This window comes from Ursus arctos, unplaced genomic scaffold (assembly GCF_023065955.2).
Source record: "Ursus arctos isolate Adak ecotype North America unplaced genomic scaffold, UrsArc2.0 scaffold_8, whole genome shotgun sequence".
In the NCBI taxonomy this organism is placed as follows: Eukaryota; Metazoa; Chordata; class Mammalia; order Carnivora; family Ursidae; genus Ursus; species Ursus arctos.
In genome coordinates, this window is record NW_026623100.1 from 17,856,241 (window position 1) to 17,881,025 (window position 24,785).

Here is a 24,785-nt window from a genome sequence, read left to right on the forward strand (position 1 = left end):
TAAACCATTTGTAGTTCCCTGCACACACCCAAAGCACTTCTACCTTATGCAATTCTTTCCCCTCAAACCTGTTTCACTCTTCTTCTTACATGCATTTCTCATTTCAGTCCATGAAAACTCCATTTACCATACTGCTAATTGCTCAAACTAAAAATGTCTAACCACTGTTGAATCCTTTTCCATATCTACCTGTTGGATTCATCAACAAATCCAGATTCCAAAAACTCCTTAATCCTTCCATTACTACAAAGCTGGTGCAAGCAACCAGCTCTCTTGCCTAGATTATTGTAAAAACCTTCTAACCTTGCCCTCCTGCTGCTACTTTCAACAAAGCACACAGTGATTGTGTTAAAATATAAAGATCCAGTCACTGCTCTGCTCAAAACTTTTACTTTTCATATCAGTCAGACCAAGGCCAATGTCTCAACAGTGACCTAAAAGACCTTCTCAGATCTGGGTCTACCTTAACTCTTGGCCTCCTTTCCTACTACTCTTACCTTGCTCATTCTGTTCCAGTCAAAATGGCTTCCTTACTTCTCCTTGTCCAAACCAATTACACTCACTGCTCAGAGCCTTTATATTTCTTCTGCATGAAATTCTCTTCTCCTAGTTATGCAAATGCTATTTCCCCTTACCATCTTCAAGTATCTGCTTAATTGCCATATTCTCTGTGAAATCTACCTGTGTGGGGTTTTTTCCTTGAACAGTGACCATCCTTATCTAACCTATTGTATATTTTATTTATATTGTTTTCCTATCTGTCTCCTACCATTAGAAAGAAGTCTGTACCAGCAAGGAGTTTTATCTATTTTGTTTATTGTTGTGTCCCTCAGCCCTAGAAGAGAATCAGGTCATATCGTAGATTCTCATTAGATATTTTTAGAATGGATGAATAAATAAAGTGGCCTTATATTGCTGAAAGACTTCATCAGCATTTCAAAAAATAATTGAGTTATTTCTCCCTTGAAGGGTCATATTTTCTACAGGGTCTGGAAGTGCACAACTCTTGAGTTCCAAATAGTAAGGATGATGAAATCTTCTTTTCAAAGAAATGTCACTATTACTATTAGGCTCTGGTTACAATTCCTCAAACTCCCTGTGGGCTCAGTTAATCTGAGGCCCTTTTGAGAAAAATGTCAATTACCTCTTGGTTTCTACTTTCTCCAGCACCATGACACCCTCTCATGATTAATTCTCACTTCATTTTCCATGGTGTCAACTTCAGAGCCAGCACTCATTCTCTTCAAACAAATTACTAAAGGCAACATGATAACCTGGCAGAATTGTCTTAACTTCACTTGTCTTTCCCCCTTTGAAGTTAAATCCCCTCTGCTCTTATCAGATTATCTGAGTAGATTGTATCTGATATATTATTGGTTTTGTTGTTCTATTTTAGTATGAACATTTTAGTGTATTCTAATGAGAGGTGAAATAAATTTGCTAATGACATGAATAATTATAAGTGTAAACATGAGCTGGGTATGAGACTACTGGGAAAATGCCTCAGTAACGAGACAAACCCCGTGGAAGCCAACAAAGAGAAAAAGCGACAAGTGTAATCAAAGTCTTTCTCCCCTTCTGGCAATTTATACTGCAGATAGGCTCGTGATGCTGAGTACATGAGCTAATAAGAAGGAGGGGGAGGATACAGACCAAGTTTTCACTTTACAAAGTTGGTAGACTATTGATGAAGGGTGGGTGTGAGCAACGTTGGACTCTGAATTGTCCAGTGAGGAGAAAATGGCTTGATTTAATTCTAATTGCCTAATACGTATTATGGTCTTACTTATTAAGAGGACTGTGCTAGGCATTTCCCAGGAAACAGAGATGAGTCAGCATCATCCCTGTTTCAAACAATTTTACACTTAATAAAGGAGAGAAGAATATAAATGACTGTACTGCAAAGATACAGTCACAACTGGCACAAAGATACAGCCATTTTAGACAAATAGTCTCAATGATATAGGTACAAGATTGCTTTGAAATACAATTGAGAAGAGGTCATAACTGATTCATCTGTGTTTGCCGAGGAGAGGAAGATGGGAAATAAGTGTCGAGGTATGTTAATGCTGGAAAAAGTCTGTGCCTCTGTGAAGAGAATCTGAGATGAGTATTGAAATTTGAGTGTGATTTTAACGGTCAGGTTCAGAAAAATATGATAGGACATGGATGTAAATTTGGAAAAATTAAGAATACAGTAAGTAATCCATTGGAATGAAGCACAGGGACATGATGGTAAATAGGTCTGAAAGAGGAGCGGAGACAATAAAATCCTTGAATATCAGGCCCTAAGTTTCTACTTTGTGGGAAACAGGGAGCGCCTGAAGACTTTGGAATGTGAGGGAGACATCATAAGAGCTCACGAAATGGTAAGATCCTTTTAAGAGTTTCTAGGGAATGGGGCGGCGGAGTGGCACAGCGGTTAAGGGTCTGCCTTCGGCTCAGGGATCAGGGTGTGATCCTGGTGTTACGGGAACGAGCCCCACATCAGGCTCCTCTGCTATGAGCCTGCTTCTTCCTCTCCCGCTCCCCCTGCTTGTGTTCCCTCTCTCGCTGGCTGTCTCTATCTCTGTCAAATAAATAAATAATATCTTTAAAAAAAAAAAAAAAAGAGTTTCCGGGGAAAATGTGAAAAATGCTTTTTTTTTTTCTTTCTTTTTTAGTCTTTCTTGGTCATTTAGTCTTTCCAGGTTTTTGTAGGGATAATCTGACCCGTTAGTAATTTAGAGACTGCCGGGGCGCCTGGGTGGTGCAGCGGTTAAGCGTCTGCCTTCGGCTCAGGGCGTGATCCCGGCGTTATGCAATCGAGCCCCACATCAGGCTCCTCCGCTATGAGCCTGCTTCTTCCTCTCCCATTCCCCCTGCTTGTGTTCCCTCTCTCGCTGGCTGTCTCTGTCTCTGTCGAATAAATAAATAAAATCTTTTAAAAAAAAAAAAAGTAATTTAGAGACTGCCGCTGAGAGTTTGATGAGTGCAAATTCTGGATTAGAGAAAATCCTCACAGCAAGTCTATTATTTTTCCCCACTGTAGAGGTGAGAAACTGAGGCACAGAGATTAATTAACCACCCCCCCAAGAACATAGTTAATAAATGCAGAAGGTGGGAGAGGGAGAAAGAGAACCAAACATGTGTTGTTGAATCATTGCAGAAGCGCACCATTAGACAGTTGCTTAATATATCATAACCTTGAGTAAATTCAAAGCACTAGAATTTTAATGGGCATTAATAAGTTGAATTAATAGTTAGAATTTTTAAATATATGGCTGAACACTTTGGTAGTTTTAAATATTTCTCAATTGCCTTATTATATTGATTGAACAGTTCTAATCAAAAAAGATTACACAGAAATATCTCATGGATTCAGAGCTTTCAAGGCTGTGGTTCTTACCAAAGAAGAGAGATGTCTGAAGTACAAACAAAGAGAAAGCCTTCTTACTTTAATTGTAGGCAAACAATTATCCTTAATATTTAGTGAACATTAAGTAGATTTGGTTTTGGAAAGTAAGTAGAAGAATAATTCTGCAACCTTTTTTTAAAAGGAAACATTCTCATTAATGCAGCTAAGGTGTTCTTGTTTGCTCCATTTAACAGCTATTCAGCTGTATTCTCACATGGTGCATGGGAAGAAGTCAGTTATAAAAAATGCTGTAAGCACCTTTATTAAGAAAAGGGTAGCACAATACCATTTCCTCCACCCCATCATCTCACTTACTTGCATTGGGATAATTGCAACTACACAGGTGCTCAAAGAATTAAAAATGGAACATCATTCAGGGAACAGTTATTCAGAGAAAAGCAACAATAACCTTTTTCTTCCCTCCAGTCTCCAAAAAGGGAAAGTTGTGGTTTTCTAATATATTTTATATCTCTCTCCCCGGTCAGCCATTTAGCCTAAGAATAAAAATCTCTACTCTATTTGTCCGTCGTCTAGGCTCCCCTCCAGATACTTGAAGAGACAAGAACCATGTTCGCAATAATACGGATTTTCCTCCTCTATTAGGGCTAGACTATTGTAAGGATACATCTATTATCATTTGCCTAAGTGTACTCATTTATGTACATTTCATTTCCATAATTAAACTGTAAAGATCCTCCATAAACAGAAACAAAAAAAAAATATGTGTTTGTGTGTGTGTGAGTGATTGTTAAATTATTACTTGTTGAGGGGCACCTCAATGGCTCAGTCCGTTAAGCATCCGACTGGATTTCAGCTCAGGTCATGATCTCAGGGTGATGAGATTGAGGCCCATGTTGGGTTCCACACTGGGCGTAAAGCTTGCTTAAGATTCTGTCTCCCTCTCTCCCTCTGCCCCTTCCCTTGCTCATGCACCTCTCTCTTTCTCTCTCAAAAAACAAAAACAACAATGAAAAATATTTGTTGACTGAGAAATTGGAGAAACATTTACAGAAAAACCCTTTGGATTCAGAAGTTAGAAAATCTTACATTTCTGAGAAGGCTGAAACTACTGGAGATCTGTAATATTCAGTTACCAGATATCACATTCATTATGCTTTTGCCAACCAAATAAAAAAAAGCCATCATATAATCCCTTTTATTTCCTTTCCTTGAGGCTGAGGCTTCATTAGAAGTTAGGGTTGGGTCAAGAACTTTTTGAAATAAAAATTATACCTTTCCCACCAATTATTCTTCTAGAAATATAATCTAGATAGACTATCTTGGATCAGGATCCTGGATAAACTATCTTAGGTCAGGCTTCAGAAGCAGCCTCTGAAATAAGAATTCACATGTATGTGACTTTTTATGAAAGTGCCCCAAGAGAAACTAGGAAAAGAATAGAGGAAGGAGACTGGGGAAGAGAAAGAAGCCAAAAGCAAGAGTATAAAACCAGGCAAAGTCCTGCTATGGTCGTATCAGCCAGATGACACAGGGAAACTCTGTAGTATAAATTATGCCTCAAAGTTTCTCCTGACTGGAGGCCAGAACTAGACCATCATAGCCCCACACCTGCATTCACAAAGGGCACTTCCAGCTGTTGGCCCCATGTGGTCAAAGAAGCTTCAGGAGCCCAAGGGCCATTCACAGAAGAGTCACAGGTAGGAGCACCATAAGCAAAGCTCACTAAAGCTAGGAGACAGGCACACAGCACATGGCAAAGAGATCAGAGGCCCATCTGAGTGAGAGTCCCTGCTATATAGAGTGTTTGCTATATAGATCAAGGCAATAATAGAAATGTACATATTTCCTTCTGAGTTTGATTATTACACATGGTGTAATTCACAACGTGGTGTATTACACAGGCATTTCAAAGTTTTCATTAATTTACTCAAGTATTCTGTTGAGTTTAAGTTACTTTAGGCCCTACAGATACATCAGACAAAAAAAGAAAAGACCATCTACCCACATGGGGCTAACATTCTAGAGGGAAAATAACATGAAAAAACAACAATTAAGGGAAATGTAGTATGCAGAAGACAGTAAGTTGCACGGAACAAAACAGAACCAGACGTGGTTAAGCAAAAGTTGTAAGGACAAGAGGGGTACCTACGGGTGGGGAATATATATTTTAAATTTAAAATGTAATTGAAAAGGATCAACTGAGCAAAGATTTAGAAGAGATGAATAAGTATTGCCACATGCTCATCTGAGGGAAGATTTTTCTAGTCAGAGGAAATAGTTACTGCAAAGGACATATGCAGAGAGAACATGCCTGCTGTGTTTGAAGAATAGTAAGAAGGTCAGCCTGTCAGATTAAGAGATAGGGGTCCTGTAAGTGATCAGGTCAGAGAGTTAATAAAGAGCCACATCATCTAGAGCTTTGTAGGTCATAAAAAGAACTTTGGCTTGAGGAAGATGAGAAGCCATTGGAAGATTATGAGCAGATATGTGACATGATCTGAATTACATTTTGAAAGGATACTCTGGCTGTGCATTGCGAATAGATTATAGAGGGGCAAGGATAAAAGCAGAGAGATAATTAGACACTATTGCAATATTTCAAGCAAGTCCTACCAGTGCAGTGGACCAGGACTACAGCACTGGGGAGGGGTGAGAAGTCCTGAGGCATGTTACAAGTGTAGACTACGGAATTCCAGGGTGTGTTGGATAAAAGGTGTGACAACAAAAAGGAGTGCCAAGGAGGATTTAAATTTTTGGCCTGGGAAATCAGAAGGATATAGTGGTAAGTATGATGCCTTTTGTTTCTTCCTGAAGAAAAAGAACAAGAGTAAAGTACACCCAAAATTAGCAGAAGAAAAGAAATTATTAAAATTAGAGCAGACATAAATGAAACAGAAAACAGAAAAACAAGAGAGACAATGAATGGAAGTAAACCTTTATTCTTTAGGAAGAGCATTTAATTGGTAAACCCATATGGACCAGGAAAAATAGAGAAAAAAAACACCAATTACCAATATCAAGACTGAGAGACAGAAATCACTATAGATTCTAGTAACATATTAGCATATTAAATATTATGAAATTAAGTACTAAAAATAAAAATAGAACACAAATTATATATAATGAAATTGAATATGAATATTAAATATACAAAATATTATTAAAATACTAAGGAAATTTTATGAACAGTTCTACACCAATTAATTCAACAATTTAGATGATGTGAACAAATTCCTCGCAAGACACAAACGCACAAAGCTCATTCAAGAAAAAAGAGATAAACCGAATAGCCCTCGATCTGCCAAAGAAACTGAATTTATGGTTTAAACTTTCCCTCAAGATAATTACAAGATGATACGGCTTCATTCAGAAAACTTCCAGAAAACTGAAGAGCAGGGAATACTTCCCATTTCCTGCTATGAGACAGACTACCTTACTACCCAAACCCAACAAAGTAAAGCTCAAAATCCCTCATGAGCATGGATGCAAAGCTCAAAGCTAAACCATAGCAAATCCAAACTAACTACACACAGGCACAGTGATACACACTGTACGAGGTGGGAAAGCTGGCAAACTACCCTACAGGGCACTTGGACTCTGTGTACGTGAAACTGTTCCTTCTCACTCGATAATGCGAGTGTGAGGAGCTTGCACTGCAGGCCCAGTCCTGTGAAGGACCCAAAGAGGAATGGAGCCTGAGCACGAAAGCAGTCATCTACTCTGCTACTATAAAACACTGTAAAAGCCTTACTCTGGACCAGATTGTGTCCCCCCCAAAATCCCTCACGTGCAAAACCTATTTGGAGATAGGTAGTTAAATGTAAATGAGGTCACAAGGGTGGGGCCCTGATCCAGTAGGATTAGTGTACACGGAGAGGAAAGGCGATGAGGACCCCTTGAGAAAGCAGCCTTCTGCAATCCAGAGAGACAGTTTTCACTAGAAATAACCTTGACAGACGCTGGTCTTGGCCGTCCTAGCCTCTAGTGCTATTAGAGAATAAACTTCTGTTCCAGCCTCTGGTATTTTGTTTTGGTAGCCTGAGCTGACCACAAGTCTAAAAGTAAGGCTGGGGGGCGCCTGGGTGGCACAGCGGTTAAGTGTCTGCCTTCGGCTCAGGGCGTGATCCCGGCGTTATGGGATCGAGCCCCACATCAGGCTCCTCTGCTGGGAGCCTGCTTCTTCCTCTCCCACTCCCCCTGCTTGTGTTCCCTCTCTCGCTGGCTGTCTCTATCTCTGTCGAATAAATAAATAAAATCTTAAAAAAAAATAAAATAAAAAAAAATAAAAGTAAGGCTGGGAACCACCATACCTGTTTCTGCTAAGAGACCCTTCCCTGGGGGACTAGAGTGGACACACATGGTAATGGAACACACAGAAGTCTGACAGAACCCAACTCTTGCTAAGCAGTAGAGCCGTCTAAATGTTCAAAAGCCAGGCCCTCTGTGAACATAATCATAGCCACTCGCATCTGGGTTTGTTCTTATTTTTCACCCTCCCTGTGGGCATTATGGTTCCACATTTTCATGAAGCTGGATTTTCAGTCAGTAAACAACTTTATATTAAAAAAAAGTAATTAAAGAAGATGGCCTTAAAAATAAATTCCTAAATCTGATCAAACCGATTATCAACCTAGTCGGTGTCTACAGCCCACATTCAAGGGAATAAAATTGCTAATCGGTCTAACTTTATATTCACGATCACTAATTTCAAATTGAAATCCTAGAGTGCACATTCTCTGAAACCATTATTTCACATGGGTGTCAACTTCCAACACCTCTTTCTCTTGCTTCTTAAATCGCTCCAAAAAACAAAGGCATCAGGTCACCCTTAAATCTATCCACTTCCTCGTACTGACCACCATTCTTTCTGACTTCCTTCCAATTGTTTTTTTTTCCATTTTTTTTTTAATTAATGATTTTTTATTATGTTAGTCACCATACAGTACATCCCCGGTTTCCGATGTAAGGCTCGATGATTCATTAGTTGCGTATAACACCCAGTGCACCATGCAATACGTGCCCTCCTTACTACCCATCACCGGTCTATCCCATTCCCCCACCCCCCTCCCCTCTGAGGCCCTCAGTTTGTTTCTCATAGTCTATAGTCTCTCATGTTTCATTCCCCCTTCTGATTACCTCCTCTTTCTTTATCCCTTTCTTCCCCTACTGATCTTCCTAGTTCTTATGTTCCATAGATGAGAGAAATCATATGATAGTTGTCTTTCTCTGCTTGACTTATTTCACTTAGCATTATCTCCTCCAGTGCCGTCCATGTTGCAGCAAATGTTGAGAATTCGTTCTTTCTGATAGCTGAGTAATATTCCTTTGTATATATGGACCACAACTTCTTAATCCACTGACTTCCTTCCAGTTGTAACAGTTTTCTCATACTTCATCAAAGGCCAACTTTTTTTACCTTTGTCTTGGATTTCACCCCCACTTGCCTTCCTTCATAAGAATTCTTACTCAGTTATTGCCCTCAGTTAGTTGTATTACCTTATTTCTAATGGTTTACTCATTTTAGGATACAAAAGTAGTTTTGTGATGCTCATATTAAAAGAAAATTTCTTAATCCTTTCCCCCCTTAATCTGTGTCCCATGTTGTTGTTCTCCTTCTCAACAAAACACCTTAGATATTTCTACTTCCTCACCTGTCTTTCTCCTCTTAAATCCCTTCCCGGAGGGCATATTCCCCCACTAGTTCTGACACTGTTCTCACTAAGGCCACCAGCAAGCTTCATCTTGCCAAATTCTCACAGCACCAAAGGAAGTTTAAAACTCTCCTTATCTTCCATGATACGACAATCCTTTGGTTTACTTCCTTACAAAAGTGTCACCTGCTAGTTTCTCCTCTGTGGAACAATTTTAAATAATGGAGTAATCAAGGTTATAGCCTCAGACCCTCCACTTCCCTCATTTTGCTACTCTGTGCTTTAGGTCTTGTGAAACGTTTTTGAGAACAGGCACAGAAGTGGAATGAATATGAGCAACTTTTCATGTAGGTCTTATCTAGATCTAATTACTTTATTCATAACATTTCATAACACAGATTTCATTACACATAGCATTTCATTTATTATTCTAAGATACTTGTGCAGCATGAAATATGCATGGTTGCACAGTGCAATTATAAAATCACACAAGAGGTCTTGAAAATCTTAGTTCTATATACAGATATCAGGAGTATACATGTAAGTAGAAGCAGATACTATTTTTTTTTTTAAATAATTCCTATCCCTTGAAAATCATGAAATAGCTTCCTCCATATTGGATGAAGAAGCTACATCTTGACATAGTAAAGATGTATTAGCATCATGAAAAGAAAATTAAAGAAAATCTTTAACCTGAAAAACTGACAAACCGTTGATAAAAATATGAACCTGAGCTTTTTTCCCCTCTTTTCTGATTTCAAGCGCAGAACCTTAAAACTTCTACTTATCACTGAGGGCTGGGTTTTCTTTCTGTTATCTAGCTGACATTTATCTCTGTTCTGCAGTAAGAAAAGAGGGGGCGCGTGTGTGTGTCAAAGAAATGGGGGAGGGGCAAGAGCTAGATTTGGCCCTACTGCCAATTAGTTAAACCAGACGGACACTGGTCACTGAGAATGAGTCAGAATCAGTCTCGTTCCCCACCCCCCACCCTTTTCTCCTTATGCTCCCATAGTTCTTCCTGACTCTGATCCTCTGGCCTTCTTTTGTCAGTTTACAAGCTTTATCTCCTTCAAGCAGGCCGAAGAGTACACTCCCCCCACCCCCCCCCACCCCCCGTCACACACACACTCTTCTGCTTAAGACAAGACAATGCAAGGGCAATAAGAACCACATGGATGAGCTGGTAAGAGTGGAAAAAGCAATGAAAGGCCATCAAGTGACATGGGTCAGTGCCCCATTTGGAGTGCACAGAGCTATTCCCCACAGAACAGGGATCACAAAACTCAACCAATCCCCTGGGCAATCTCTCTGTTACTCAGAGGAGTACTAAAGGTGCTTTATTTTGGGGTGCCTCAGGCAGTACATCTGCCCTCTTCCTCTTTCTAGGCTTTTTAAAACTTTTGCAGGCATTAATACTCATGTTCATAGTTTCCCATTTGCTACTCTGTCCTGCTAATAAAACACATCTTTGCTGGTTTGGCTTTAATGGTTCCTATTTCTTCTTTGGCTCATTAGAACAAAGGACTTTTACAGCCAAGTCTAATATTTCAGAGCCCTGGCTTTGTTAAGCATCTTCTTCCTAAGTGCCTTTGTTTGATTAGAAGCAACTCATCAAGCTGGTAATCCCAAGAGGCCAAAATGTGACTTTCATGAAGTCTAAGAAATATAAGGTCTAGGAATACTCTAAAATATCCATTTAGAACAAGAGTCCTGGCACGTGTGGCTCTGCACATCTTCAACAAGTGCTGAAAACCAGAGCAGAGATGGTCCCACACTTAGATGTCCACAGGAGTAGTGACATGGACCAGAGTAAGTGCATTTGTGTATGTGGAATGAGGCTGTGACCAGGGCATTGTACAGGGTGCAGGCCCAGTCCATGGGGGCAGTATCTACTCACCCCCAACCCGCTGTTGTTAAGTGGGAATCCGGGCCCGGTTGTCTAATGTTCAAAATTTTAAGAGGAAGCAGAAATACAAGTTTTTCTGTCAAAGTTCCTGATAAAAGAATTGCCTTTGCATTCCATTTGCTGTAAGCCAATTGAGTAGTAAAATTTTTGTAGTTTCTCTTATTAATATGATGGATATTTCCTCAGTGATTAAGCAAAAATAACTTAGTCAGAAGCACAAAATATGTAAATACGACACATAGGGAACATAATTATGACCTAGAACTAGCTAATAATTATCTAATAATTATTTTAAGAAAAAATGGAGCTCATTTCTGGCCTGGAAATGGTTTCCTCTATGCAAGAGGAGTCTTGATACAATTTCCTAGGTGGAGGGAATAAAAATTTCATCTGTCCTCTTGTCCAAACCCTTGTCCAACCCCTGGGCAGCAGGTGTTGGCCCACCCTTTCTGTAAAGAAGATTTGTAGGCCATATGGTCTCTGTTGTAACTACTCAACTCTGCCATCAACAGATTTAAAAAGTAGCCATTGACAATATGTAAGTGGAAGGGCATTGCTGTGTTCCAATAAATCTTTATTTATGATAATAGGCCATGGCCCAGTTTTGGCCCAAAGGCTGTAGTTTCCCAACCTCTACATTAAAGGAAGGCTGCAGTATCTTGATTGTGGTTCCAGCTAAGCAGTTTTAAAGAAGGGTTAGGTCTTGGAGCAAGACAGTTGAATTACTTGAAGCAAAAGGTGAGTACAAACTTCATTAAGTTTCAATCTAAATTTGGGTCCAAAGAAAAGGCATAACACAAAGGAAAAGAGCAAAAATATCAGGCACTAAATAAATGCAAGAGAGAGCTAACTAATGAGGACTAGAGGAATAGATGAGGTAGGAAGAAGTACCTAGGTTTGTTTTGGGTAATAACAGGGATGGGACATACAGTCTTCTTTATAAGGCCCAAGACAGAAGTAGACACTGTGTCTCCATTCCCTACTATTACTAGGCTCCAGAAAGGAGTACTTTTCATCCTTCCCTCATCAAAAACAGGACAAAGGAAGGATGTGAGACCAGATAGTAAGCCTGGAGATATCCAAAGAAATGGATAAAGAAATTCACCAGCTGTCAACCGTTCCTCTTCATTAATCCCACTTAGAGATGGCCTGTAATGCAACTCATCACTACACAATGCTTAGTGTGAAAATCTGATCCAGCTCGCCAGGCTATGCAAGGTTGATCCTACCTCTAGGCTCATGTACCAGTTCTCTTTGCTGAATATACCAGTTCTCAGCTGAAGCAAGACGGCTATACCTCTATGTACCACACTGAGGTGTGTGCTCAACTGAGCCAACGAACCAACCAGCTAGAGTTGAATTCATTTTATGTCTAGTTTTATACCGCTGGTGTTTCTAAGAAGATTTTGATAATTATTTCATCCAAGATACCTTCAGGCATTTAGGCAAAATGTTTTTAGCTAAATGTGAATGATAAAGGAAATGTGGGGTCTTTTTCCCCACAAAATATTCAAAGGATTGCAACTTCTGGTTTCAAGGAACATTTTTCTATTTTACTTCTCTATCTTTAGTAGATAGTCTATTTGAAAATTGAATCCTGATCCACAGCACTGAACATGGGCTTCAGTAGGTGAATTGACAATTTTAGTTCAGGCAAGATCTCTTGGAAAAAGAAATTGGAGGTCAGACAAGGTTAGGGAGCATGGACCCCCTAAACGAATGAAGAAGAGTAAGTGTACTTAAAAACAAGCTTGGACACATGACCACATGGCACTGTTAGAACACAGCAGTTGCAGAGGGCATATGTGCTGTCTGTTAAAGGAGCGAGTATACAAGCTGCAGTTGTCGTTTGATGACTGGATGGTCTGGCCCAGGTGAGTTATACTTGAATGTGTATTATTAAAAAGCATTAATGGACTTTTACTCAGTAGTTAACCCGTCCGCACAAATGCTGTTTATCAACCTTTGCATTTCTTAGTGATCATCTCCTGGCATTTAAACCATTTATGAAAGGCATTCTCTACTCTGATCACAGTTTAATGGGGGGGGGGGTGCGGAGACAAGAGGAACAACTTGAAACAGAAATGTAACAATATTTCACCAGCCCTCAGGTCTCTGATTAGACTGTTATTCTGCACATAATCTCCTCTAAACTAAATTGATTCTTTTTCAGTATAAAAACAGTACTGAGCCCTTGAATTTTGAACTAGGGAAGTTCTGTGAGCTCTTTGAATTGTGAGCCAGAAAATAACAAATCTTATTTAATTAACAAAAGAAGGAGACAGGGATGAAAAACATGATGTTAAGACACAGTAAGAATTGATTGGAGCTGCGTTTTTACCTGTAAATTTGGTGAATGGACTTTGCTTGTGAGACAGGCAACATCAATTACTGTGTTCCCATAGCAGATTCTGTGTTTTTATTTAAAAAATTAAACTGCAGAGAAGTAGGAAAGCATCTGTGGGTGCATTCCTTTGCACCAATAAAATAATTTTATTGAACTCCACTCATGTGCATACTTAGAATTTAAATCCAGAAGATCTTACCGGCCTATATTCATTAAATATTATGTACCATTTTATATGGGTATACTCATAAAAGGGGAATATGGAACACAATTAGAAGAAATAAATTCAGCATGGCTTTGGCACTCTATAAAATCCCCTTGTCCCTGTGTGTCTTTGACTGACTCCTTGTACCCAGGCACAACCAATATCCTAGGGAAGGGAGAATTCAAAAGCAGTTTGTTTTCAGAGTCAAAATTCACTATATTTTAAGACACACTAATAACCTACTTCCTATACAACTGCAAGGATCAAATTGACCAGATAAGTATTATATAGTCTTTCAGCATTCTGTGGTCCCAGTCATATTGGAAAACATACATGAGTTCATCCCTGTATTCCCTCTTCTACATACAATGTGTTCCAACTCCCCTTATTACGGTTTTAAGTAGCTTAGTCGGTGAATAATTAGAAGAGCAAGAATTAGGGAGTTAGGGGATTCTCATTCGTATAGGAGCTTCTCTTGCCACTAACGTTTTTAGCAGTCCCATGATACAGGTGGAAGCTAGAAGAGGTGAGAAAACTAACCAGGTTAGCAAAAGTAATTTGAGCTCATGCCTCTGTCAAACAGTCAGGATAGGGATGCTAGTGCTGCAGGAGCCTGAAATTTAACCTGGGCTCTACAGATGGGTCTGGGTTCACCAAAGACAAGTTGGACCTTGGAGGACACTAGAACCTTTTCATTACGTAGTTTGTTACAGAGAATAGGCCAAACATATATAGCACATATATTAGCACATGTCCTTACTTAAGTCCTTACATAAGACTGAGGGATAGCCTATTTCTCCCCTTTTCTGTCACTCACTCAAAGCAAATAGAAGACAAAACACTAGGGCACAGCTCTGGTTGGGAGGTCAACACTTTTTGGAAGGAAAAGAATTGTCACTAAACAACAAGGTCCAGAGAAACATAGTTTAGCTTTTGGCAGTTTATCTTGTGAGCACTTGATTAATGAAACATGTACTAACAGTAGCAGTGGAACACTGTAACGGGGCAATTACTTTCCACGTCACAGAAAAATACCATGGATTGGCCAATCGAGTTCATCTAGGGCCTAGATGGGGAGGACCTACTGTAGTTAGCAAATGTTTCTTCTGGGAATGATTCTATCAGTGCTACCTGAAGGTTTAAATCACCAGTATAGAATTGCCAAAAACTAAAACAAAAACAAAACACCTTTCTATATAGGTTTCAAGAACATTTTGGAAGTGCTTTTTAATTAACCATTAATGTATTGGCATATTTACTCACCCCACTGGGGTATCCTCACACCCTCATCTCTCTGAACGTCTGTGATATTTCCTGTCCAGAATCCCATGAATCTGCTCTCCCTGAAATCAATACAAATTACCACCACTAATGAATGGTCGCCTTCGTTATCCTCGACCTCACTATGTTCATGGGAGCACTGCAAAAAGAATTTTTAAAAGCAGTTTCTATTTCTGGTTCTGACAATAACTATATGCCTTGAAGCTGTTATAAGGATAAAATAAAATAATGACTCCTAAGATTGGGTTTCTGCAGAATCCTCTTCCCTAGGTGATTCTTATCCATCTTCTAAGTCCCATTCCAACTTCTGGGGAAATCTCTTTGGGGGGTGGGAGGGTCCTATTTTGGGATCTTAAATGTCAGTGTGAGTATTAAGTCAAACTTACTGATAATCTTGGCCTTATTTCTCAATTTTAAGAACTGGAATTCAGCTTTGTTCCTTTGACCAAACCTTAATCTTGTACACTAAAACTGGTTACTGAATCCGTATCCTATTCCTACCAAGGTAGTGTCCCACCCTGATTACATTCCCATTACCCCATGTCCTCCCCAACTGTTTCATTCATCCATTCTTCTATGTCTCAACCATAGTCCCTATTTGTCAGGCCATTTGCTCTCAGATATCTTTATCACCAACTGCCTGTTACCAACTTTCCCACATTTTGTGTTTGATCAAGTCTCACATTCTGACCAGATCTCTTTCCTTCCCACCTGATGCCCAATTTGTTCAAAAGCATTCTGCACATTCTCAAATGCTCACAAAGTATAAGGTGCTTCATTTTTAGCCACTGCTCCATTTTTAGATGATATTCTTCCTCTTTGATAAGCACATCCACACACTGTATTGATTCTTTCTTTCCATGATTGATCATTGTTTCTCTGTTCCCATTGCTGCCTTTTGTTCTGCCTTCCACACAATAAATATAGACCTCTGGTCAAGGTTCCTTCTTTGGTCATCTGCTGTTTTCTTTCAACAAACTCTCCCCCTCAGGGACCTCAGCTACTCCCATGGTTACAACTATCATCACTAAGCAACTGGCACCCAGATCAACATGAACCAGGAGCTCTAGTCCGGTCTACCAGATCCTTACTTTAGCAACTCCCAAATTAAACTAATCATCCGTTCTCACAAACCAGTGCTTCCTCCAGACACTCCCATTTTTATTGATTGTACTACCATTTTTCTAGGCACCAAGAACTCAAAATTTAATATCCTTTTAACCTTTAAACTTGCCAACCACTTCAAGTTATCAGTAAGACCTATTAATTTCCTACCACATCTATTATTTTCTTCTCTTTATTTGCTCAGAGAAGACTCTAATACAGGTCTATATTAACTCATGATTCCATATTTACCTTAATCTTCTATTTTCCTATCTCCAGTCATCTTGTATACCACCATAAGTTTAATATTGCTAAAATTTTCGGGCTAAAACTTTAACAGTCTAGCTGCTCATTAATCATAACAGTATTTACTAAGAATGAAACATAAAACATTAGTTTTAAGTGGAGAAAATAATTTCAATAGTTGTGGGGGAATAAAAATTTTAATTATGGCTTCAAACAATGATTATATGGATAATGTTGCTTAAGATGAATGCAAAAATTTAAAAATGAGTCAATTTAAAGAAAAAATAAGTGAAATACAGTGTAATTTGTAGAAATAGAAGATAAAAAAATTGGAGTATTTTTGACCAGTTGATTGAAATCTATAGGACTTGATCCTCTCTGATATTTTTAACTTCCGAATCTCTTTTTCTCAATACATAACCACACAAATTTTCTCTTCCAAACAAGTAAATCAATTTAGCATCACTTGAACATACTATATGCCATTCCATCCTGTCTATGAGGTTGCCACAGGGCAGTAGGGCAGTGAGCAGGAGAAACAGTTCAAAGTAGTCTAAAGTAGAAACAGAAATAGGAGCCAAGGTCAAACATGGAGGGGACTAAATAGAGCATTAAGCTGGTTAGACAAGCCAGGGATGCGTATCAGAATCAAGAAGTGAGGTTGGTCATCAAGGTGAAAACTTAATTGTAGAGTGTGGTATCAGGTATAGTTGAGGCCCAAAGTAATTATTCAAAACCTAAATCTGCCAATGTTTGGAATGCAGCACAAGCAGACCCAGCTCCTTTAAGACTCCAAATTCTATTCGATTTGACCATATTTGTGGCTTAGCCTTATTATTTTCTTAGCCTCTAGTTTCCAACATCCTACTGTTTTACTTGCTAAATCCTACAGACTTTGATGCCCTACTTTTGGTACGACTCTGACTTTTTGTAAGGACTCTTGTTTGATAAGCCCAACCAGAGTTGATCCTTTCCTTCTTCAAAATGTTACAAAATTTATTATTGCTTCTAATTTTATGACCTATTCATATTAGCATGTTCCGCTAACTTCACGATGATTTACATCCATGGTTTATCTCTGTTACGTCGGAAGCTCTTTAAGAGTAAAAACTTGTATGCATAAATCCAACAGTACCTCAATACAATTTTTGTATGTGGTAAATCCTTGGAATACAGATTTCTTTTGTTCTGGGTCTGTAAGGGAATAGTTAGGCTTATACCATGCTTAATATTTATTCAGTGTGTTTAATATGTAAACAGAAGCCAAGAACACTACCTAACAATGTTTTGGAGGTCAGAATGATGATGGCTAACTGCCAAGCAATTTTGAGGGCAGGTGCATGTGCTGGTACTATTCAATGAATGCTACTGAAGGAGAAGAGGGAACAATGACATAAAATTGGCTTTCTTCTTCTAAGAATGGGATATATATGCACCTTTTATGAAGAAATGATTTCAAGACCGTGACTGTGTACCCAAGGAGGTTTATCACAGAGCTATTTCAAGCCAAGTGGTTTAATAAAGTTCTCCCACCTAAAATGTAACATCTATGTTATTTTGCATCTCCAGAGCCACAAGGAGATAGGAAGGTGTGTGTGTATGTGTGTGTATTTAAAGAATGTAGGTACATACATCAACAGAATTTACTAGCAGGGGTGCCTGGGTGGCTCAGTCGGTTAAGCGTCTGCCTTTGGCCCAGGTCATGATCCCAGGGTCCTCGGATCAAGTCCTGCATCGTGCTCCCTGCTCAGCAGGAAGTCTGCTTCTCCCTCCACTCCTCCCTGCTTCTCATTCCCTCTCATGCTCTCTCTCAAATAAATAAAATCTTTAAAAAAAAAAAGAATTTACTAGCAATATATTTGCATTCATATGGTGTTATATTGTTTCAGCTTCTTAATGTTAAGAAGTTAGATCCTGTTATCCAACTTTCTCCTACAGAAATCTTAAAAAACTCACTTTATTGTAAGGAGTTTCAAAATGTTAGCCTTCTATTTGACCTGCCATGAGTCATCACTCCAGATCCACATGATTCAAAAATGGAAATATAATACTTCAAGTTTCTCTCATAAATTCTCTTTCAAAAAAAAAAAAAGAGAATTAGTAAATCTTAAAAGCCTCCCTTCACAAAGGAAAAAATAACTTCGTGCGGTGAGAAATGTTAATTAGACTTATTATGGTAATCATTTCTCAGTGTATACAAATATCAAATCATTCTGTGTTATATCTAACATGTCAATCATATTTCATTAAAAAATTCAATGCAGTTTACAATCTCTACCCTAAAAAAAAAGGGAGAGAAAGAGAGAGAGAGAAGATTTCTTTTGACATAAAGCTGCATTTTTACCAACATCAATGTTCATAAAATTTGGGACAGCTGCTACACCTACTATACTGAAAGTTCCTGACTTTTCCATATTAACCCAATCTTTTATTCAATCTGTCCACTAAAAAATAAGCACATATAAATTCTAACCAACTATTCTAGATGCCACAGGGAAAATAAAGTATAAAACTTGTTTCTCTGCTACCCTGAATGAAGTACCTTACAATATAATTATAGATATATGACAAACAAATATGAAACTTAAATTCAGTGATTTAATGTTTCAGTAAAACATGGTATCTAACTAATTGCTAAAATGGCAAATGAATAATATAGAGAATAAGTATCACATATAAGAGATTCAGAATAAAACTATCAATATGGGCTGTACATACAAGTCAATTTTAGTATCCTCTCAATGAAATATATTTCTTAAATATATATTTTAAACTATCTGTGGAAACTACATGAAAGTCTTAAGTTTTGATAGATTGTTCTTATTAATATAAAAAATTTCTAGTTAAAAATTTAAAAAATTACTACTTCACAAACAGATCATCCCTGCAGATTTTAACTTAGTGATACTTTTCTCATTCACCTTGCCCATTCCACCTTTTAACTCCCATTTCAAATAAAATATTTATTACCTCGTGCGAATCTAGATTAACTTCCTTCCTGTTCTTCCTGCTTGTAGTATCTTCCCTCTCCAAACCATCTTAGTGTAGATTCACATTTTTACAGTGTACTTCTGTTGATGATGTCTTTATAATTAAAAAAAAAAAAGCCAAAAAAACAGAACCCACAACTAATTGGAGATATGATGTTTCAAAAATGATTAATAACGCAAGGAAATTCCAAACAATACAAAGTGTAACCATCTCTCTCCCTCTCTCAAAAACAAAAACAAAAACCTTATTGTCTTTTCTCTGTTTATAGAATAAAATGCAAATTCCTAATTTGGTCATCTAATTACATCCTACCTCCCCAAACTTACTTTGCAGTATACTGCCCTCTACTCTTTTTATATGTCTCAGATTTTTGCTTTTTAAGTCATTCCCTCTGCCTGAAAATCCTACTTGCTCTTTACTTCTGCATGATCATTTCAAAATATTTAAGTCTTTATCTTGTTCCTTAAGATGAATTTTAAATTCTTACAAAAATCCCTTAGAGACTTAATTCAGTTTAAATCACACTCTCCTGAAATCTAGCTCTAGACTTTGGAAAGTGATATAATTCCATGGAAAAGCAGCAATTCTAGGGAGCCAAGGAAGACAGAGGTTGTCTTCCCCCATTTTGGAATCTATAACAGAGTTCCCACAAATACAGGCATCATCTGTGTACTCCTTATGATGTGGTATGTTGTGCCTCAAACCTTTCTCCTATGAATTTTACATAACACAGCATCATTGCATATCACTGTTCTTCATTTCTGTAATATTTTCTCTGAACTTGGACAGTCTTCTCATGAAAATTAAGCATTTTCAACCTTCGCACGTTGATAACCTATGGAAATAAACGTCAATACCATCCACTCTTGACAAGCCATACACATAGGATGGGCATTGAAAGGAACATTTGAATATTTTATGTTATAAAATATAAACATATATTATGTATATATATGTTTAGGCTTGCCTCAAAAACCATTATGATAAATAAGCATAAATCATTGTATGTTCACAACATATCCAAATAAATCATGATTATCTAAAGTAATTAAGGAGAGGACAATTGTAATCTTATGTTTTGAAAGAAATGGATTATGAGGTGATCCGTCATTTTGTAAAATTTAGAGAGGATCTCACAAATGGAGGGCTCAACTTCCTTCACTGTTGCAAGAAACTTTAGGTATCCCCAGCCTACAAGTTCAGACTTCCTGACAGAACATTAAAAGTGATCTGAACCAAAATCTACCTTTCAGTTCTGCTTAGAACTAGAAGTACATGAAATTTTCCCCCTCAAGTAAAGATAGTTTTAAGAATCGGTTTTCTTAACTTCTAAGATCTCCTTATTCAGCTTGTGCTTTTATGTCCCAAAGTATGTCCTCACAAAACCTCTTACTGAAAGAACAAGTTTGATGATACTGAAACTTGGGACACTAGGGAAATCTCTTTATAATCATTCCCTGTTTATTTTCATGAAGCTGCCCATCCTGTAGCCCACTTATAATCCCCCTTCCCTCATTCCCATCTTTTCAAGCACAGTCATTCTCTACAACTCACACAGCTAAAGTGGTCTTGGCCCAACTCTGTGAGACATGTCATCACGGAGAAGACTTACTAGCAGTGCTGCTTTGGACAAGTCACTTAAATTCAATTTCTTCATTTCTAAAATAGGCAATAAGGTAAATGGTGCGAATAAAGATAATCAAGGGTGCTAAGGACTTAGTCATTGGTCTGGTATTGCATATGGGCTGGGTAGAAATTAGTCATTCTTTCCCCCTTGTCTGTCTCAGACTGTCAGCTAAAGAAAGTGCTTGGTCAGCCAGCCTCCTCCATTCTCCACATCTTCCACAACTCATCAGAGGGACTATTTTCAGGCTTTTGTAATGGAGAGTCAAGTACACAGGAGCACACTGGTACAGGAAAAGCTAGAAGGATTGCACAGGCTCGAGTGCTGAGGTGTAAGAGTAGCCATTGTCTGTAAAGTCAGTGAGAAGCAGGGAACGTAAAGCTTAAGACATTTGATTGTGAAGTATCTTCCTCAAGGTGTTTGAAAAGCACAAAAGATACATGTTTCAAAATTGTTTTCAACAGAGAGGCCACAGTGAAAGAGCTCCCAATAGCCAAAGCTGGAATAATTTGAGTAATGGAATAATGAATAACACTAGATTATAACCCACAGAATAAAACAAATATCCATGAGTCCATAGTGTAATAAGTCAATAAAAAAAATAAATGGTGTATCCCGTCTTTAGTATTATTGTTGTCTTACAGAAGGATTCTAATTAATAAATGCAGAAGGAATGAGGAAAACAACAAACCACCATTATAATTACAGAGCAGTTCTAATAAAAATAATCCACAAATGGATGCTAAATTTAGTGGGAAAAGTTTAAAGAGAAATGGAATATTTGCAGATATTCAATAATTTTAAAGGAAAAAAACTGCTAACTTTATCATGGAGAAACTCAACAAACACATCTTAACCAAGGGGTCAATATAACACCACCAGTACTAAGACAAATCAGCATCCCTCCTGATATGATGCACTGAGAGGAAAGGTGTATCCTTATGCAATATTCTTGCTAAAAATACAAATCCTCAATCATTAGAAAAATTCAGAAAAACACAAATCAAGAGATGTTCTACAAAATAATTACCTAATACTCTTCAAAAGTGTCAAGGACACAAAAGATAAGAAAGACCATGGAAGTATCATAGGTTGGAAGAGACTTAAGAAGACATCATAATGAAATGTACTGTGTCATCCTGGATTGGATTTGGGAACAGAAAAAGAGATATTAGTGGGGACACTGGTGAAAACTGAATAAGCAAGTTGATAGGTTAGTTCATAGTATTGTACCAGTGTTAACTTATTTTTTATAATTATATCATGTTTGTAAAATATCAACATCCATGGAAGCTGGGTGAAGCATATACAAGAACTAGCTGTACTATTTTTGTAAATTTTCTGTAAGTCCAATTATTTCAAAGTAAAAACTTTAAAATATTATTTTGGCTGAATAAACTATATTGTTTGTTCACTCCACTATTCCAGGATAGAAATATATGAGTGTCATTGATTGCCCTGTTAATTTTCAGAGGCACAGGTATATTTACCGTGAAGCTAATGCAGCTTAAGCTTTAGGTCAATCCCCTTACTTGCTTGGGCTCCTAAACTAAACTTTATAGTTAACATTGTGTATTCTTATTCTCAATGAAGCCCCCCTCCCCTATTTTATAAGCTTCAAATTCCTCGAAACAGTGATCTGTCTCTGCCCAAAAGTAAATGAAATTCTAAGATTGGTTCCAATCTATTAGGGAAGCAGCAGCTGGAACCCGGGCTAAAAATAACCAACCCAGGTATACGATCAGATGTCATGTGCAATGAAAACTCTTCCATTTTCAATGTCTAAATAGGCATGGTAAACTATAGCTTATTCAGACTGGAGCTGATACTCACGAGGTCCTATTTTATAAAGGAATCAAGGCAGTTATCAGCTTCATGACAATATTCAACATGAGATAGATGGCCATATGTTTGGATATTTCTCTAGTATTTGGAGGAAAAAGAACAGTCAGAGCAGGAAAAAAGGGGTGAGAAAGGATGTTATCAAGAGCTCAGCAAGATTCCAATGAGGGGTCTATGGTAGAGCTCCAGTCCCACTGAGGATACCAAGTACTAAGCAGGGAAGAGAAGGGGCGTGCCAGTATAGAGATAGAGAAGCTGTGTTTGGTGACTGTGTGAGTCTTCTGTACCTTCTGCAGTTCTCGGATTGTGGATTAGAGTAATGAGGCAAATTCTAGACTATCCTTCGAGAAAGGAGCTTCTAACGTTCCTCTTGTTCCAGCCAGCATAGGCATAGGAAATAGGAGACTGAGTCTCCAGGTAGACACACCATAATTAAGACTGTACAAATCCCGGGGCGCCTGGGTGGCACAGCGGTTAAGCGTCTGCCTTCGGCTCAGGGCGTGATCCCGGCGATCTGGGATCGAGCCCCACATCAGGCTCTTCTGCTATGAGCCTGCTTCTTCCTCTCCCACTCCCCCTGCTTGTGTTCCCTCTCTCGCTGGCTGTCTCTATCTCTGTCAAATAAATAAAATCTTAAAAAAAAAAAAATTTAAAAGACTGTACAAATCCCGAATGACAAGGGCACTTTTGTCCAATTCTTTTGATTTCATTATTGATAAACAAAACACTCACTCTCATTAGACCTGGACCTTACTAACTCAAGGGTTTTGTTTTTGTTTGAGTTGGATTATTTCATATACAATAATAAAATGATAGTAAGAATAACAACACAAACATACAAATGTACTGTTTATGGAGAATGTTGTACCGGCCAGACATGCTTTCAGGACTTGTTATTAAGAATCTTAGTGATTTAAAATGGCCCTGTGTTTCTTTTCTAAGACTTGCCAACATTTAAAGCCCTGGAATCAGGGAAGTGAGGACGGTAGTTTGTGAAGAATTCAGGGGAGGAGAGAGGGCAGAATTATGAAATCTCAAGAGGAAACAATAAAGCCATAAGTAGGAGAAGAAATGATTTATAACATATTATCAACTTTGAGATAATTTTCTTTGGATTTATGTTACCACTGTAGATGTAATGTAAACTTAAAGAGTAAAACCTAGACCCTTAAGCATGCATTGAACTATTTAGCACATACATATTGCTGATTGGTCTATAATCTTGTGAACTGTTTACCTTGAGGTGGGAGAATTTTTGATAAACTAATAAAATTGATAAAGAGTTCAAATTCCACTTCTTAAACTCTACTTATTCACAAGAGTTATTTCTTGCATATCAAATATATCTGCCAGAAAACTGAGTTTCTCTCTTATGAATTCCCTAATTTAAAATAAAGGTTAGGACTATAAAGTTATCTCGGGTGGTTTTGGAGAAGTGTGTGGCTAGAATCATCTAGCACATAAAGAGTTCACTTTGAGCTCCCTAATGTATTTTTTTTTTCCTTTTCCTCTTTCTTTTTCCCTTCAGACTGAGCTTTTGCATGTCAGATTCTAGCCCAGAGAGACTTTTTTCTGTGGTGAAGTTATAGGTCCTGACAGGAGTTGGTTACTATAAAACTGCTGACAGATACTTCTAGCACAGTTAGTGGGTACCATTAAGGGGACCAAATCACTTAAAACAAAACAAAACACTCATACCATGTGCAATCTCTTCACCAAGCTCTAGCAACAGTCAAATGTGTAACACAAATGTGTAAGATTTTCTTTACTATATAGAGCCCATACTCCAGGACGCCCACAGACAGGTAAAGGGAAATGTTCTATGGGCTCCCCATTGAAGCCTGGGGTTCTACTGAATAATTCAGTATTTGGGGCTCATTACGTAGGGGTAATAAATATTCTCCAATTGAAACACCCAGCAGAAAGTCCTGGGAACTCATACCCATGGATTTTCTTTAATGCTTTAGCTATGTATGATATACAGTGGGCATCACAGTGTTTAAACAGACTGCCCAGCCTACTGGGACTTCGCCGGTAGGTTACAAATATTCTCTCCACCTTGTGACTTTTTTCTTTCAAAATGAATTTATACTTAAGGACAGGAACCACGCATCCTTTGTAGCCACTTCCCCCATGTAGAGTTAAAATAGCACCAACACATGATGCTAACATTTTACAAAAGATCATATGAAAACTAATTGTTCTGTTATTGATGCAAACATAATACAGG

At 38.1% G+C, this 24,785-nt stretch overlaps 1 long non-coding RNA gene across 1 annotated transcript in view; it reads right to left on the bottom strand.

Moving 5' to 3' along the window:
• Positions 1-24,785, bottom strand: part of LOC130543145 (uncharacterized) — a 213,649-nt gene that overhangs the window by 170,784 nt on the left and 18,080 nt on the right. The gene's annotated exons all lie outside the window — the stretch shown is intronic.